At 33.8% G+C, this 19617-nt stretch overlaps 1 long non-coding RNA gene across 1 annotated transcript in view; it reads left to right on the top strand.

Moving 5' to 3' along the window:
- LOC106123158 (uncharacterized) overlaps positions 1–2519 on the top strand; it is a 4671-nt gene extending 2152 nt beyond the window's left edge. Inside the window, exon 2 of the long non-coding RNA XR_001228148.1 lies at positions 2459–2519. This is a non-coding gene — a long non-coding RNA (uncharacterized LOC106123158). The remainder of the gene's footprint in view (positions 1–2458) is intronic.
- The last annotated feature ends 17098 nt before the right edge of the window (positions 2520–19617 follow it).

Here is a 19617-nt window from a genome sequence, read left to right as displayed (position 1 = left end):
CGGCGACGTGTTGCTATAGCAAAGGGACTGGCGGTGACGTCACATACGAATCATCACGCCAGCAGTGACGTCACCATCCTGCCACTGTCACGGAGTCATTCCATTGCGACTATATGTTCAAACAATAATCATGAACATCGTTACATTTAATTTAAAATGCCAAACAAAGGTATACTCTAAAAAATAACGAAAAATCTGCTAATTACCTTTATTAGAACAAGAGCAAATAAAATTAAAATCTATACACTTTGGGTAACTAGAAGAAAATCTCTTACTAAAGTTTTCTTCAATCGAAATTCCCGACATTAAAACATGAAAAAAATATTATGACTGTTTAATTTTTAAAGAAAATAAGATTTTTTTATAAAATGTTTTCTAGTATGTATGTTTACAGTGGAAACGTGCAGCTAGACACAACAGTCAAAACTCCTACGCTTACGCTAAAGTAACAATCGTCTATTTCCAACAGGAATTAAAAGAATGACTCGAGGGTTTTTGTACCCACAAAAACTAATAGAAAATTCCAAATTCAAATTTATATATAAAATCTATACTATTTAAATTAATCTCATTATATTATTGATAATGTTATTCTATTCGTTAAACTGCTGGCATAGTAGTGATATTAAAATCTTTAAAGTTTGACATTTAACCAAAATCGTATATGTAACGCCATTATCAAAAATTAAAAAGAAAAAATGAAATATTTACCTTATAAACAGATGAAAATAGATGGTCGTTGTCCATTTTATACAATATAATTTTATAACAGTATTAATTACGAATCAAATGCTTAAATACGACATTTTGATATTGTCTAGTAATCTCCGTCAATATGTGAACCCCGGAAGTGTTGCGTTCTAAAACTTGAGAATTCTTAAGACATTTTTAAAACCAAAATAATTTTCAAAGATAAATAATTGATTATTTCTTCAATTATAGTAAAAAATTTAATAGTATTTGATTAGTCTATCGTTTTTTTAGTTTAAAAAATATAAAAAATGTGTTAAATATTATAAATTGCTATTTGAAAATTTTAACCAATGTAAAGAAAATTGTTTTTTAAAAAGTTGGAAAAAAATATATTTAGTAGTTTAAATTTTTGTTTTAATTAATAGTTTTCAATTTAAAACATATTATGTTGGTTTTATTTCTTAATTCAAACTTTTAAAAATAGATTTATCGATTTCTGAACGTACTCGTCTAGGCCGCGCCTCCGCGTCGACGCCGATACATTTTCAAAATGGCGCTTTATATACACTTATTTACAGTGTTCTTTTCATGTATTATATATTAAAGTGTGCGTTACTAACTTCATTAGATTGTTTTGTGTTTGTAATAATTTGGACAAAGAAGTGTTAATATTATCAAATAAAATCAACGTTATTTTCGTAAACGATGGTAAGTCTATGTTATTTTAATATTTTAACAATTGTATAAATATCTTTAATTAATGTTAATATCATTTCTTAATATGTGAAATTCATTATTTGAAAAAACCTAACGATAAATGCAATATGTAGTTTTAATAAAAGATTTATATTGTTGGATTTGTTAAATTATACTAAAGGTATTTACAAAAAAATTACATTTAACATAAAATTAATACTAACGAGCGAACCAAAAAATTGATCTTTTACAAATTTTCCCTTTTTATTTTATTTAAGTATAATTTTTGAACTATTTGGTAAAATTCCTAAAAAAAAAATGGCCGTATCGTTATTTTCACTTAAGAATAAAAATGTAGCAGAGCAGTAACATACTGCAGTATTGCAATTGTTTTAACGCTCACATTTCGTTAAAGCAATATCACTATTGCATTGTTCTACTGCACTGTCTCACTGTTCTATCCTATAAGACTCGCATGAAGAGACGCGGCTGAAGTACTTGCTTACCCTTTATTTTGTAAAAAAAAAGTACACGTTCCATTTTTAAATTTTCAAATTCCAACATCGAGTTGTGGAATCATTAGTCGATGTTCTTTTGTTTATTTTAACTCTACGTTTTGTAAAATGACTAAAAATGTTCTTAATTTGTTTTTAGTATTGTAAATTAAAGCCAATATTACTGTCGGCTTCTACTGCCGTCTTATATACGAGTCCATTTGCTTTGGTGATTATGTTAAAAAACATGTGCTTTTGCAGTCGAAACTCATAATCAAACGATTTATTTTAACTTTTGAAACGATGTATTTCGGAACTAGCCATCTTAAAATGAGCGCGAAAGCGAAGGTAGCGAAAATTGACGCAATCTAGTGACGTCTCTTTTTGACGATTTGCAACTTTAAATGTGTACTTACTGTACTGTAATTTTAAATTATATTTCTGTTGTGATATGAATATTGCCAGATATAAATTAAATGAAAATTTATTTATTTTTAGGATATGTATTTATTTTTTCTTGTTAAAAATTATTTTAATTTGGATTACTTCAAATTGATAAATTTTCTTTGTTGCAGATTCTGAAGAGGATTGGATTAACGATGGTGCCAGGACTCTGAATTAGGACGTCATCACAAGGTGAGTAAATACCATAATATTGCCCATAAACATATTCATTTCAAGTTTGCTTCTTATTTCGCCGTGGAAAAATTTTAGGTAAGCGGTAAAAGATTTTAGCTTTGGATCTGTAGATACGAAGACCAGATAAATCATATTTGTGTTTTCCTTCTTCAAGGTAGGTAACTTTTTATTTTCTACTAGTTGTCGCCCGCGACTCCGTCCGCGCGGTATTTTAGGTCACTGGCACCAGTCAGTGTTTACATTATGCCAGTAGCATACCAACTGAGTCCTACTGTAATGATATAAAGAAATGTAAAATCTTTTCCTAAAAATGTTTGTCAATTATTAGTTAACCAACGGATACGTACAACAAACAGAATTAACTGCGCTTATCGGTTCAAATTAACCGTGAAAACTCTAATTGTTTTAATTGATTAATTCCGTGTAATCCTTATTTTGGTTAGTTTTTTTGGTCTCTATCTTTAATACATTTGTGCCGTAATAAAAGCTGCAACGCCTAAATTTAATCTTTAACAAATAATTAAACTTATTGACATATTTTATATTCTAAAGCAGGATAAACGAGAAACCTTTATAGGTGAGAATCATTGTTCCGTGCCGACGGACGACCACCATAAGCGAGAAAAATATTGTAGCCTTTCGCTTAGCCAGGTTTGACTGTAATTCTTAAGTTACGTTAGGAAAAAACTATACAACCGTTGCTTCGATGCCGCCCGCGACTGCATTCGGGCGGATTAAAAAAAAACTTAATCAGTAGCGTGCGTGTTCTTCCAGACTATATTCAACATCTATGCCAGATTTAATCGACATACATGTAGCCGTTTTAGGGATACCTTCTGTTAGGAAGAAAATCCGACATTTTGCCAGTGTACTGGCGCAACACTAGCCTTACTAAAATGTCGACGTTTATGTCCCCTCACTAATCATTCTGGCACTTGGCTATGTATCGAAAGCGCGCCATTCGCTCCAAAGGAATTAACAATGTTTAAACTACTAACGAACATCCGTCGACCGAAACGCATTTATAATAATAGTAAGATTACCAATGCCAGTTTGCAGTCACTTCTCAATATTTACAATTATCTGTGCTATTCGAGGATTCGAGTAGAGTGAATAGGCACTTACTAAGCTAGCGCGTACCAGCTTTCGACCAAATCTCCACTAACACCAGGTAACATAAAAACAAAAAAATTCGTGGCTCGATTATTAAAACCATTCTGTGTTCCATCACGCGCGTGACATTAATTAAAAAAAAAGAAGTATAATTGCTTAACAACATACCCTCGTAAACATAACTTTTAAGCGTTCGAGAAATATTCAAAGGATTTTAAATCTGATAATTAAATGAATAATGTGATACTCGAAAATATTGCAACGAATTATTATTAAGAATTAATTATAATAAACTAGCTATCGCCCGCGACTCCATCCGTGCGTTATTAAAATATTATTATCAAAGCATTAGTAGCCTATTTGTTATTTCAGACTGTGTACTTTATTATACCGAATTTCCGCGATATTCATACATCCAATCCATCCATCCAAACATTCGCATTTAATATATTAGTAAGATAAATTATAAATGCTATGAAAATTTATATGAAAAGTTACAAGAGTCAATAGTTTCTGTAAAGAAGAGGCCTATATGTCTACAATAGGATAAAAACTATTTTTTTTCACAAGACTATGGATAGGAGAAATAGTTGTATGTATGGATATGCTTTACAAATATTTTTCTTGTGTTATTTAACAGTGGTAGAGCCCGCTTTAACATCTTCGCACGAATCGGCCCGGCTCGCCCGGTGAAATACCACGACCACACAGAAGACAGGCGTCAAGTGGAAGCAATTCCGCGTTTCGTCTGATAAGTGTGCGTCCCAGAGGCCTAATTTAGTCCTCTTTCCCTTCCCACCCTTTTTCTTATAAGGAAAGAATGGGAAGTGAAAGTGGACTTTCCGGATGAGAGGATGCATGGAAAGGGAAAATATTTTCTTTATGTGTATTCTCCTCTGTCGATTAAAGGTAGGCGACGCATATGCAGTTGCGTATGTCTATGGGCAACGATCACTTCGCTATTTCAGCGATTTCAGGTGGTCGCTCGCTCGTTTGCCACCTTATGAAAAAAAAAATCTAATTGCCTAAGAGAGGAGATTTGAATTGACAACTCTAACCGTCGGCACATTTATTATTTACTTCTTTATACTAGTAAACCATTTGTTTTCATTGTGTTTTATAATAGATAGATTTACCCGCGACTCCGTACGCACGGAATGAGAAAAACCAAAACTTAGTAAGAAGTCTTTACGGTATTCCAGACAGTAATCTAATTTCATCCAGATCATCTTAGCCATTTTGAGTTCCCCGTTAACAAACATCTATACATCTAAACTTATCATTTTTAATATTAATAAAAATTACTATTAAATCATAATATTTAAATCAAATATCGATAACAAACAGATTTTTTTTCTTAGTTAAACGCTATCAAGCAGAAAGAATAGGACCGTAAAAAATTGCGTTTAAAATAAATAAAATGCAAGCTGTAATTTAAAATCATTTTAGACGTTTAAAAAACAATAGTTATATTATTAGTCAGAATAATAGCAATTCTAATAATTATTTTATAAATAAAATTTAGTTTCAAAGATAAGGTAAATAAATAAATAAACAATCTGGCTGAAAAACAAGTTGTCATTAATCTTTTTTTTATTTTTTTATTGCCATCACTACGTAATGAAGGTTAGGTTAGATTTTTTTAAATATTTTTTTAATTAATTAAAACAATAATTTAATTTTAAAATAAAATTAATTTCATAAATTTCGCGATTTCTAATTGTGTAAATAAATTAGAAACATGATTTTCTTTCTGGGTGTACTTTTTTTAATTTAATGTTTTTTATTCGACAAAATGGTTGAGGCAAAAGAATCATCAAGACAAAGTTTTTTTTTTCTTTTTATAGTTGAATTACATGTGTTTTTTTTTAATTTAAAAATACTTTTCTGGTTTTTCGTTTTTTTTTTAATTGCACTTATTTATTCTGCGTTCTATAAAACGAGTTTTGTAGGTTGTCATTAAAAGAACTCGCGCGACAAATTGAGTACAACAGAAAAATATTATTATGAAAATACATATAATTTTATACAAGAAACGTAATTTGTTCGCTATTTATGTATGAAATATTCATCTTTATTTACTTTAGAGGTTAGTTGTCTTTACTATTAAATAATCCAGAATAGCAGACTAGATAAAATTTATTCGCTCCGAAGCGATTCTATAACGAAACTTCAAAAATTTATAAAACTGACAATACATTATTAAGGTTCGTTATAGAAGTGTGTATTTGCACTTTAACAGTGGTAGAGCCCGCTTTAACATCTTCGCACGAATCGGCCCGGCTCGCCCGGTGAAATACCACGACCACACAGAAGACAGGCGTCAAGTGGAAGCAATTCCGCGTTTCGTCTGATGAGTGTGCGTCCCGGAGGCCAAATTTAGTCCTCTTTCACTTCCCACCTTTTTTCTTATAAGGAATGGATGGGAAGTGGAAGTGGACTTTCCGGTTGAGAGGATGCATGGAAAGCGAAAATATTTTTTCTTTCTGTGCATCCTCTCCTCCGTCGATTAAAGGTAGGTAACGCATATGCAATTGCGTATGTCTATGGGCAACGGTCATTTCACTATTTCAGCGATTTCAGGTGGCCGCATATGATATAAAACAAAAAAAGAATCGCTTCGGAGCGAATGCATTTTGTCTAATCCCTCAGAACTCCAATTGTGATTTTCAATTGTCTTAGCAAAAATCCATTTCGTTCTAAAGTGCCAGTGACGAAATACGTCACTTTTAAAGTCTGAATTAATCAATGAAAAGAAAAATGTGTTAGTTTATCATTCCATATTTTAAAAAAAATCTAAATAAAACTTTTTAATTGAATATTTGTGTTTTCTCTACGCTTTTTAATTAATTTTCTATTACCGTTTTTTTATAACTAAACTCGCCTTATCGATAATTGTTAATTACCTTCACAGAACAAAACATATATAGTCACTGCACAAACACATCACTAAAAAAAACTCATAATAAAAAAGGTTATCGTGCGAGCGAGACGGACATATCGATATTGTTACGTGTCATTAGCTCCACTGATAAGGTTATCGAGGACCGTTGCCAAAAAAACCGTCACCGACACTCATAGCAAACGCTAAAAAAATCCGGTACACTTTTTATCGACACTTTTTTGCCGACGCTACGTTTATTCCGCCGATGTCGTATCAACCGACGGCCGCGCACGATGTCTTTGCGGCGACTAAAAACTTGGAACTGATGGCTCGTAGGCGTTGTGCATCTGTGCGAGAGAGCCTTATGCTAGTATGGTTGTTGAAAAGAGATGGTTGACCAAGTTGTGGGCGTATAGGAGTGGGTGTGGCTTAAGTTTAAGTTGGCTTAAGCGCGCCAACTTGGGTATACTGTAGGCAACATATATTGGATCGTAGTCATGTATTATGCGATCCTGCAGGTTTTTGCTGTGGGTGCATTGTCTCCGATGCGTTTTTTTTTTCTTACTTGCACCATGATGTATAGAACGACGCGCAGCTAAATTCGCCTTACTATCTCGTATCTTTGAGTTTGTTTAAGGGCGATTTCTGTGATACAGGTTTTTTTTGCATTTCATTACTTCGATGTTGTGATTATTTCTGTAAGCTTTTACTAAGCAATGTTATTCTTTTTATTAAATTAACGTTTGCTTTGTTGCGCAATATTTAAAAAGTTTAATGTGTGGTTATAATTTTGATAACTGATAAATCGTGATGTTCAAATAAATGATTTTTTTTTAAATATAAAAACCAATCAACAAGAATTTTTGGATCAAGAAAAATTAAATTACTAAAAAATTTGCTAAAAAATATAGATTATAGAGTTCCTAATTTCGCGTATAAATCTAGATAAGTATATGTTTATGTTTTCAATAGGAATATTTTATAGTAGTTACGCATTCTTTTATATTAAGACATCACAAACTATCCTAGTTCATTTTGTATAAAAAAGTAAAGAATTAAAAAAAATTAATACACTATTATTATTTTTTTACAATTAATATTCTTTTCTGTATTGTAATAAAAATCTAGCAAAATATTATATTTGGATATTAGTTTTTTTTTTAGTATCAAACAAATAGAAAATAGTGACTCTCCTATTGTGTCCTGTTTCGTGGGTCAAATCCAACATAACCCTATTTCCCTCCAAAAGGCAAGATATTTTTGAAGATTTTCCCTTATCATTAAAACAAGATGATAAACAAGATACTTAATAGTAATAAACAATAGAAACTGCATTAAAAAATTAACATATAAGTTTCTGTGAAAATCGGTTGAATTTTATAGACGGCGTACCACAACTCCTATATGGATCGAGGTGGACCAAATAGTATTTTATTTTGGTATTAAAAATTTATATTGCAAAATTCGATATTTGTTAATTATTTTTTGTGAATTAGTAGGGCATTGAAGTACCATTAATATATTAAATAGAATAACAAATGTTTCACACTAAATAACAAAAAAAAAATAATAAAACTCATTTTAAATTATTACCGCAATTATTTATAGAATTAATTGTACCATAAAATATCAGTCTTAAACCATTTTCAATTATTAAATAACAAACATGTTATAACGCAATAAAATTTAATATAACGTCTTATTTGAAAAACGATTCGTTTTCGATTGTCGATCATACAAAAATCTTCGGCGAACGATTAATTTTTTTTAGGCCAGCATTCATTTTGACTCAATAATTAAATTAACAAACAATCAAAGCCTCGGATTCCCGATGGCCGGCATTTTATGCTAAATTTGAAATTTCAAATATCGAACGGGCCGAGTTCCAATTTTCAAATTTGAACTTGGGCCGTCCAGTTCGGATGACGCGCAAAAACTGACCGCACGATGCCCGTCATCTGTCCCGCACAGCGATAGCATAGAGTCGCTTTCGATCTACATTTTTTTTGTTTGAATACTATAATTTTATAGCATATTAGCTCAATAGTTCTATTATTAATTAAACATTTAAATCTGTCAATTGAATATCTTTAAAAAAAATCTATTTACAATACCAAGAAAACCTTGTCTAAGACTTAATTTTTACATGCAATCATTTTCGTTAGGTTTAGTATTAAGAGATGTAAAAACAGATTGTTTTCAATAATCTTTGGTTTGCAATAATTTCTTTACCCTCAACTAATACGTAATTTGTACCACATAGTAAAATAGTAATTTACATAACAGCAGCTCTACATATCTCTATGTTCTACTGAAATATGCCGCCTAGCTGCGCAGACTATCAGCAAAAAGGGCCTCCTCACAAACGCTCATTTTATCACATACGTTCCGAGATAGAGAGAGACAAAACACGATCGACCAATACAGAAAGATCTACATTATCCAATATACATCTTTAAAATATTGATCGCATTACGTTCGTTAGGGCTCTTTACAAGCTGGTTATTATTGTAAGGAGGATTGAAGAAAGCTTTTTGTCTTTGTTTATTATTGTGATGCGAGAAAAGGATGCACTGTTGTCAGAAGGGCTAATGGCAATCCTCAATATTTATGCACAGAACCAGTGCTGAATAATTTCAGCATGTACGTAGTTGTGAGAACATATATTTTATATGACTAAGTCAAGATTCCAGCTAAGTAGTAATACACAATAAAACTGGAACTGAACTTTACTAAATAAAATAAAAAACACATGAGAAATTCTATCGATTAAGAAATGGTAATTCGCCATAGGATTCGCGATAGGTTACCTAACTAAAATATACATATAATAATATGTTTCCAACTGGATAAATTCTGGCAGTAACTCAGTTAAGTAATGGTTACATGGAATAGATAAAAAACTATATGAAAGAAAAACATTGAAAAAAACGAATAATTTCCATTATCTAGTTAGGTTAGTTGTATAAACGCGTAAGATCTCTGTCGGAGCGAAAGTTTGCAGTTTTGTGGGAATCGATGCTTTTTCTAATCACCATTGTGTCTACACCGTGTGAGAACCGAGTCGTAACAGTATTCAGAATTAACACTCTTGTTAGACAATTTATTGCGATAGTCTGATTACTTTATGAGGTTAAACTAACAAGATAAAACGATATACTCGTATGTTTATTGCAGATCAACAACGAATATTTAATTACTAGCCATCGCACGCGACTACCTCCGCGCTTTAAAAAAAAAACTTAATTAGTAGTCTATGTGTTCTTTCAGACTATGTTCTACATCTATACCAAGTTTCATCGAGATCCATACAGCTGTTCTGCAGATACCTTCAAACAAACATCCATCCACATTTATAATATTAGTAAGAAGTAAGATTCAATCGATCTTTGTAATTCCGTAAAAAGCGGAATAAACATTTATAAATCAGTACATTAATATCGTTTAAAAGTATCACTCATTTATCACGAAGCGTCGCTTAGTATAACAAAACAACTCACAGTTCGCGCATACCGTTTCGATTGTCATAATACGTCTACCAATACATACTTTTGTCTCAGTTATTTCAAAGCAAATGAGAGGGATGACAATCTTATCTTACCAATATTACAAATGCGAAAGTTTAGATGGATGGATGTTAGTTAGTAGGTATCTGCCGAACGTCTCAACAGATCTTGGTGAAATTTGGTACAGATGTACAACATAGTCTGTAAGAACACATAAGTACTTTTTTTTTATATTCCGCACGGACAGAGTCTCGGGCATCAGCTAGTATCTTATATCTTTAAATGAGCAATTCTTGTATATTAATATATATATAATTGGAATCTCGGAATCGGCTCCAACGATTTTCAAAAAATTTAGGATATACGGGGTTTCGGGGGCGATAAATCGATCTAGCTAGGAATCATTTTTAGAAAATGTCATTTTATTCATGTTTTATCGATAATAAACATAAACTTGGAAGAAAAATAACAAAAAGGAGGCGTTTGAATGGTCTCAACTGAAAAATATTATTCATATTTCATCATTCGTACTTAAATATAATTTCCAAAAAACACAATTAAAAAAAATATATATCGAGCAAAGCTCGGTCATCCAGGTACTGTTATATAAAGGTAATACGGTAGATAACACAGACATATATAAAACTTCTTCACTAAATAACAAAGAAAAACAAATATGTCCGTTTATTGACATCTGTTTATTTGCAATAACAAGGCGAGTAAACAAGTGAAGTGAAACAGAAGTAAACAACAAATTAATATGGACCAGTCGTCTTTTTTCTTATAATTTACGGACAAGTCATGAAATTGTTAGGAAAGCGAAAGAGTGGGGCAAACGAGCAGCGGGAACATCGAGGTGTTCATCGACGCCCATCGATATCTGCAAGACTAGAGGAACCCGCAGATGCATTGCCGGTCTTTGAAATGGTGATACGCTTACCTCTAAAAGGACCCTAAGTCGTAGCGGTTTGGAAATACCGCCGAGGACAGATCGTTCCACAACGCTGCTGTGCGGGGCAGGAAATTTCGCGAAAACCGCACGGTTGTGGATTGCCGGCCATCGAGATGATGTGGATGGATCGTTTTAATTTCTTACTAATATTACAAATGCGAATATTTGTATGGATGCATGGATGTTAGTTACAAGGTATTTCCAGAACATGAATCTTGCTGAAAGTTGGTATAGATGTAGAACATATTCTGGAAGAACACGTAGGCTAACTAAGTTATTAAAGCAGCGCTTACGGAGTCGCGGGTGACAGCTAGTTAACTAAATAAAAAAATTACAAATTCAACGATTTATGAACCTTTACGGATTGTGGAAACATCTCCAACCTAAATCGATATATCTCGGCTATGTTTATCGATATTATTGTATTGAATTAAAAACAAATGAATGGAGACGATAACAATGTAAAAATAACAAGATCTTAAATCATCCTAATAGTCCAATTAAACCAACTGACCATGTGAAAGCGATCACATGAAGCGCAACAAACTAGTTAGATGTTTGCAGGCGTTACAAAGTATAGTACTAACCAAACTTTATGATCGCTTGATAAAACCGCTCGAGACGTCAAGCAAGACACTGTTTTAGATATCAGTGAGACGTAGAGGTAGGGCCCATCCTTTGTTCTGATTTTCTCCGGTAAAAGGGTTTATTTAGAACCCACCTATGAAAACCTAGTTCCAATCCAACCCAATAACAAACACCTGTGAAACACAAATTGTATTTTACGCTAAAATTCCAAAACCTCACCGAACTACCAATATACCCTTGTATCTTTAACTATATACATCATCATCATCATCATTATCAGCTCACTATACGTCCCCACCGAGGGGCTCGGAGCCTACCCTAAGTTAAGGGTGATTAGGCCATAGTCAACCACGCTGGCCAAGTGCGGGTTGGTTGACTTCACACATATCTTTGAATTTCTTCTCAGATATGTGCAGGTTGCATCACGATGTTTTCCTTCACCGTAAGAACGTCGGATAAATGTACATATGTAAATCGAAAATCGAAAAACACATTGGTACATGGCGGGATTCGAACCCAGGACCTGCAGATTGCAAGTCGAGTGCTTGACCACTGAGCCACCGACGCTCTTACGACACGAACTATATACAATTGATAAAATTGGTGTGTCAATATGTGTTAAAATAAAATAAAAAATATACATATATCGTCCAGATTCTTTGCGTTGCTTATGATGAAAAACCATTTTTTTTGTCTTTCTGTCTGACGGCAAATCATCATTTGTTCCGAGTAATGTAACAAACGACTTGACTGATTTAAAGGGCTGACCGGTATGCGGTAGGATACTTAATTTCAGCTTGATCGAATCGAAAGATAGATTTTCACTTGCAATTAGCGACGAGCTGTTATAAAGTTTGAATCTTATAATACGAGGTGTCGGTCGACCACATCTGACCTTTATGTCGTGACCGGACCCACCTGTACTTTTGCTCACGATCAACGGAATTAAAGCTGCATAACTTTTATAACAAATGTCAACGTTTCCGCTTGTCGTTCGTGTGATAGCATATCAGAATAGAAATTGAATGGAGCTGCACGCTAGTTTTAAGTTTTTTACGACCACTAGGATACAATCATTAAATAATAAAACACTTTAAGCACCTACCAGAAAAGTTCCGTCAAAATCCGTCCCGCTGTTTGGGAGACGGACAAATTTAATAAAAAAATATTTTCGTTAGAAGCAAGTCAAATAATTATTGTTCGCGAAATATTATTTACAGACGCTCCAATTTTATTTATTGTATACATAAGTAAATTTAAAATAATTTAAATATTATATACATAAAACGGTTTAGCATTACGACTGATAAAAGATATCCTTGTAAAACACTTAACATCAAACAATGTTATAAAAGTAATTTTGAAATAACTTAACGGACTCTAATGAACCAACTCACGCTATTAAAACATAGAGTAAGTAAATCACAGAAGCGACACAAGAAAAATTTGAAACAACTGAACTTAAATAACTGAATCTTATGTTTAAGAATTTTCAAATAGAAAAGTGCATTTTCTCGTCACCTATTCTTGTTAGATGCAAGAAAACAAAAAAATAATTTTATTCGTTTTATTTAACAGTGGTAGAGCCTGCTTTGACATCGCAGAAATGGGTATATTCGCCCTGTGAAATACCACGACCACACAGAAGACAGGTGTCAAGTGGAAGCAATTGCGCGTTTCGTCTGATGAATGCATTGCCGAAACCTAATTTTAGTTTTTCTTTGGAAAGGAGTGGATTTGATGAAGGGGGGGAACAATTATGTAGGGGAAATATTATCTTTCTATGTGCCTCATCCTTAGTCGATTAATGGTAGGAAACGGAATGCAATTGCGGATGTGCATGAGCAGTGATCGCTTCGACATTTCGGGGGATTCAGGTGGCTGCTTGCACGTTTGACACCTTATCATATTCAATAAAAACTTAGGATTGAATTCCTTAAATAAATGTCTAGAATTTACCCATAAATTGTTTTATCACAAATATTAATATTAATTTCAAAGGTAGTCTCTGTTTATACGGTAATCTGTACAAATTAACTACATTAGTGATAAACAATAGACTGAGTACTAGAAACCTAGGCTTGTATGAGAAAATCTACTTTCTAAGAACTATAACTATAGCATGAACAAACATGCATTAAACTCAATATCCGATGCATTCAGACCATGTACTCTCGTTACATTCATTCAGTTTCCAAGCAAAATATTGAAAAATTACATGATTCTAAATTATCTCGTCGCTTAATTATGACCATCGGTGGCTCAGGGGTTAAGCATTTGACTTGTTATCTGTATGTCTTGGGTTCGAATCCTATCATGTACCAATGTGTTTTTTCGATTTACATTTGTACATAAATCCGACGTTCTTATCATAAAGGAAAACTGAGAAGATATTTAAAAATATGTGTGAAGTCAACCCGCATTGGGCCAGCATGGTTGACTATGGCCTAGTCACCCCTTAAGGTAGGATCTGAGCCCCTCAGTGAGAACGTATAGTGAGTTGATAATGAAATTATCTTCTATCTTATATCGACTTTCCGGTTGAGAGGATGCATGGGAAGGGAAAATATTTTCTTTCTGTGCATCCTCTTCTCCATCGATTAAAGGTAGGCAAAGCATATGCAATTAATTGCGTATGTCTATGGGCAACGGTCACTTCGCTATTTTAGTGATTTCAGGTGACCGCTCGCTCGATTTCCACCTTATGATATAAAAAAACACGTGTTTAACCCTTTGAACGCCTGTGATTGATGGACGTCAACGTGGTTAGAAAAGAGTACGTTTATTCTTTTGTTATTTTCAAGGTCACGTATCGGAAGCCTACGCAATCACATTTCAACAGTCATTCTTTCTTATAATGAATAACATCAGTATACGATAAAAGGTCTGACATATATTTAAGCTGCAACGTAATTGAAACACTAATTTGTTAATGCTTAGGCCTAACAAGTCTAGATTATAGACTCATTACATATATAAATCTAGTTCAAGATTAATTTGATTAATAGTGACAAATACGGGTGTTATTTATTAAAATTATTCACGCATTAGCTGTTGCCCGCGACTCCGTCCGCGCGGTAAAAAATACTTAATAAGTAGCCTATGTGTTCCTTCAGATTATGTTTTACATCTATGCCAAATTTCAGGGGAATCCGTTCAGCCGTTCTTTAGATACTTTTAAACAAACATACATTCAAACATTCGCATTTTAATATTAGTAAGATTAAACACGAGTGCAATTTGTTAAGTAACGATATTTATGCAAGAGTAAACGATAATTAAAATACTCGGCCAGCAATTACAAGTGATAATTACTAGTAGTCGGTTCCCCTGTTATTAGAAAAAAGAATCTGCCATAAATTTAAATGCATAAAGCAAATCATTCGTTTTTTATCATATCACTCAGAGTTGATACGGTTAAGGACGTTAACCTGATGTTTCCTATCGTACATGTTAGCAAGAAAATCCGACACTGCCGATGTACTGGCGCAACACTAGCCTTACTAATGTCGACGTTTATGTCCCCTCACTAATCATTCTGACACTTGACTTTGTAAAGAAAGCACGCCATTCGCGCCGAAGGATTCTAATTAATAATGTCCAAAAATTTATCGTAAACTAGCTGTCGTTCGCGACTTCTTCCGCGCAGAGTTAAATAAACTTATTAGGTAGCCATAGTCTTCTACGAAACTGTGTTCCACATTTGTGCCAAATATCATCAAGATCCGTTGAGTTGTTCAGGAGATACCTGATAACAAACATCCATCTATCCATATAAACTTTTGCATAGTAGGATGTCCTAGATATAATTAATTCTATCTACCCCTTCCTACCCTATAAGAAGATGAAGGATGGGAAGGGACCGTCGATATTGCAGAGGAGGATGTGTAGAAAGAGGTAATATCATTTTCTGTCTCTGTCGCGACTCAGTCAGATGTGTCCTTCTAGGCTATGTTCTACATCTATGCCAACTTTCAGTGTTTTTTCAGTTCCAGTTCAGTTCCAGTTCAGTTTCAGTTTTGTAGATACCTTCTAACAAATATTCATCGAAACATTCGCATTTATAATATTAGTAATATGTAAATATAGTCTAAATTTAAAATTTGATTTTTAGTTTAACTAGCTTTAAACAAGCATTTAATATTATACATTATATATTATATAGGATATTTTTCGAACAATATCTATAAAGTCACCTTCCAGACAATACAAAATGTAGTTATTAAAAAAAGATTACAATTGATAAAGAACCGTCTGCTTTGGTGAGAGAGATCAAAATGCAAATTTCCGATTACAGAAGCTGGAATTGCGTGTGTTTAGTATTAACTATACGCTCAACAAAAGGACATCAAAACTCATTACAATATTCGTATTTATTTTGTTCATAAAAGATGTAGTGTCAGCCACCGATGGCTGACACTAGACTTTCCGTTTAGGCCGCGTCAGCCATCAGTGGCTGAGACTAGATTTTCTGTTTAGATCGCGTCAACCATCGGTGGCTGACAGCGTGTAATATGAGAAATAAAAATTTTTACACTATTTTGGGTTAAAAATGGAAAAAAATTTGGGGCCTGAACGGGATTGTCTTAGAAATACGCGTGGCGCTCAACGTGTTACAGCTTAGATGACTAATAATTCCTTCATTGGACGATTTGCCTTCGTATGCATTATTTGTTTATCTTTTAACAAAAAAAAATCAAACGTCCTTTTTAGCCTTATTTAACTAAAATTAAATTTCCAACGTCAATAACTTATCTGAATTGCATATAAATATAATTTATAACACCTATTAATGGTGGAAGTTTTAATAAATTAAAAAAGCTCATATCGAAAGCAAACGGACCGTGGAAGTAACCTTTTGATTTTTTTCCATTTTGCGGAGTATGAGCCGACACGGTTGGTCGAGGCACGTTACTTCTTAGAGTGTTTAATTGTTGTTTATTGCCAGAAATGTTAGATTCTTGCATACAAACAGATCATTATTACTGTGTTCTATAAACGAGGGTTTTTTTTTATATCATAAGGTGGCAAACGAGCGAGCGGCCACCTGAAATCGCTAAAATAGCGAAGTGACCGACCCACAGACATACGCAAATGCACAAGCGTTGCCTACCTTTAATCGACGGAGGAGAGGATGCACAGAAAGAAAATATTTTCCCTTTCCATGCATCCTCTCATCTGGAAAGTCTATTTCCTCTTCCCATCCTTTCCTTATGAGAAAAAGGGTGGTAAGGGAAAGAGAACTAAATCAGGCCTCCGGGACGCGCACTCATCAGACGAAACGCGGAATTGCTTCCACTTCACGCCTGTCTTTTGTGTGGTCGTGGTATATCACCGGTGGTATATCACCGGGCGAGCCGGAACAATTCGTGCAAAGATGTTAAAGCGGGGTCACGGTTTAAATTCACGGTTATTTCAACTTTAGTAAAGCTTTGCGTGTTTTTTTATGTCGCACCTGTATTAGTCGCATGTTTTATAATAAATTCGTATAGTTAGTGCATAATACAGTTAGGTGTAATAATAAAAATGCATACACGTTGCGATAGATAATTTAATATGTTACCGTTAGATTGTTAACTTTGTCAGTTTGTAATCTCATTAGTCATATTATAATTTGACGACAAATTGTGAGTAATTTACAGTTCATATGTAAAAAAAAATGTTTTATTGGATACTTTAATAAGCCTATTAATTCACAATGGCAACCTATGGCATTTTATAAACTGTCATTCAATTTCTCAATGATTTGGTTAGTTTACAGTTTATATGGCTAGTCTTACTATTATTGTAAATGCGAATGTTCGGATGTATGTGTGGATGGATGGATGTTTGTCAGATAGTATCTCGCTGAAATTTCTTATAGATATAGAATATAGCCTGAAAGAAGACTAGTTATTATTTTTTTTAATTCCGCGTGAACGTAATCGCGGGTGACAGTTAGTCAAGTTATAAATGGACAAAGTTCACAATCGATCAGTGACATACATTGCGTTGTTACTTCGTATAATTTGATAACGATTTTGTATTTATTACTTACGCCGCAAGTAACATGGGTTGTGGGTTCCTATCTACAGACTACTTAATAATTGTCAAATAAATTATACACCTCAAGTAAACTTGTACTATTGTTTTATAAAATATTTCAACAAATATAAGTTACGACCGAACCCAATGTTCTATTTCTATCCAATTTTACTTATCCAAGGTAAGGGAACATACCCATACTACGTGACCTATTTTTTTAGTTTTTTCGACCACTCCCTTCCCTCGGTGACCACTCGTAGTACATGCCAAGACCCTTTTGTTTGATTGAAATATAATGTAGAGGTTAGCACACAGCTCGCATCGCTGATCTATCTGTGATCGACAAAATCGTGAGAAGAGTCGCTGCAGTTTTCGATTTAGTGAAAGAAATTTACACTGCTAACATGTTGTCGCTATGCACGTTTTGACGTAATAGACGACTCGCGTCGACGATTCAACATTGTGTGTACGGAGTACGCAACGCGATTCTCGCGCAAATATTCAATTCTACGATTTACGTTAGGCTGCCACGCCAACTGTGAAAAATCCCAGAGTGGCTCCATTGTGCCGATGGCGATCTCTGGGGGGGTTCGGGCGTCCCCGCAGTCTCCGTGTCAAGCTCCCTCTGGCGCAACTTATCTAAGTGTTTTATGAGGTCGGCGTTGCATTGCCTCGCTCAACTTCTTTCCTCCATCTATTCACTCCCTTTATTTACGTTGCCTTGTGTATGAAGGGTCTAACAATGTCTACACCTTGTTGATATTATAATATAATTTATACAAAGTTCTGCCCAACGTGTTAATATTAAAGACTATCTGATAAACGCACGCGAACTCTTTAAGACTATTTTACATTTTAATTAAAAAATACGTTATATTTTTTTTAATAAGTTATCCGATAAAATGTTAATAACCATGCTTAGTGATAAAAAAAAACATCTTTGATAGTTTATCACGCGACCTTTTATTATGTGATCCAAGTTCACGAACCGTGTCTGATGATGCTCCTTGTGTTAAAAACTAACGCCTCTTACTGCAAACTTGTAATTTTTTGTGCACTTTTATTAACTTATCCGTCATATTGTAAACTTAGTTTGAAATTTCATTAGTTCTGGACACACAACTGAGTTCATATTGTGCTAAAGAGAGTCGGTGACGCAATTGTTAAGCTATATATTACTAGCTGTCTCCCGCGACTCCGTCCGCGCGGAATTAAAAAAATTAACTTAATTAGTAGCGTATGTGTTCTGAACTGTTCTACATCTATATGCCAATTTTCAGCGAGATCTGTTGAGCCTTTCCCTTGAAGAGATACCTTCAAACAAACATCCATCCATCTAAACATTCGCCTTTATAATATTAGTAAGATAGATGCTTAGCTAATTTTTAGATAGATGGATGTTTGTTAGAATGGCAGCATTAATCTCGTTTAAATTTGACATAGATGTAGACAATGTCTGGAAGAACAACTAATTAAGTTTTTTTTAATTCCGCGCGGACGGAGTAGCGTTAGCCAGCTGATTATGAAATGACTTGTTTTAACTGTTATTCTGACATCTGACGCGTTGCGTGTCTGTCAATCTGTCAGATTATCAAAGTGATACAGTTTTAGAAGTGTCTATCAATCGTTTTATCCTTTTTTATCCACAAAGATGTGAATAATCAAAACATACTTTCTTTATTGGCACGTAAAGTGAATTCAAAATAGAAATTATCTTTTTACCATCTGTTTAGGAATGTTACTTTTTTAATATAACCGCGAATTGTCACTGACAACAGTAGTAGAGCCCGCTTTAACATCTTCGCACGAATCGGCCCGGCTCGCCCGGTGAAATACCACGACCACACAGAAGACAGGACTCAAGTGGAAGCAATTCCACGTTTCCTCTGATGAGTGTGCGTCCTGGAGGCCTAAATTAGTCCTCTTTCCCTTCCCATTCTTTTTCTTATAAGGAAAGGATGGGAAGTGGAAGTGGACTTTCCGGATGAGAGGATGCATGGAAAGGGAAAATATTTTCTTTCTGTGCAT

This window comes from Papilio xuthus, unplaced genomic scaffold (assembly GCF_000836235.2).
Source record: "Papilio xuthus unplaced genomic scaffold, Pxut_1.1 DF826159.1, whole genome shotgun sequence".
NCBI lineage: Eukaryota > Metazoa > Arthropoda > Insecta > Lepidoptera > Papilionidae > Papilio > Papilio xuthus.
The sequence above is the reverse complement of the archived record's forward strand: the minus strand, read 5'-3'. Positions and strand labels throughout refer to the sequence as shown.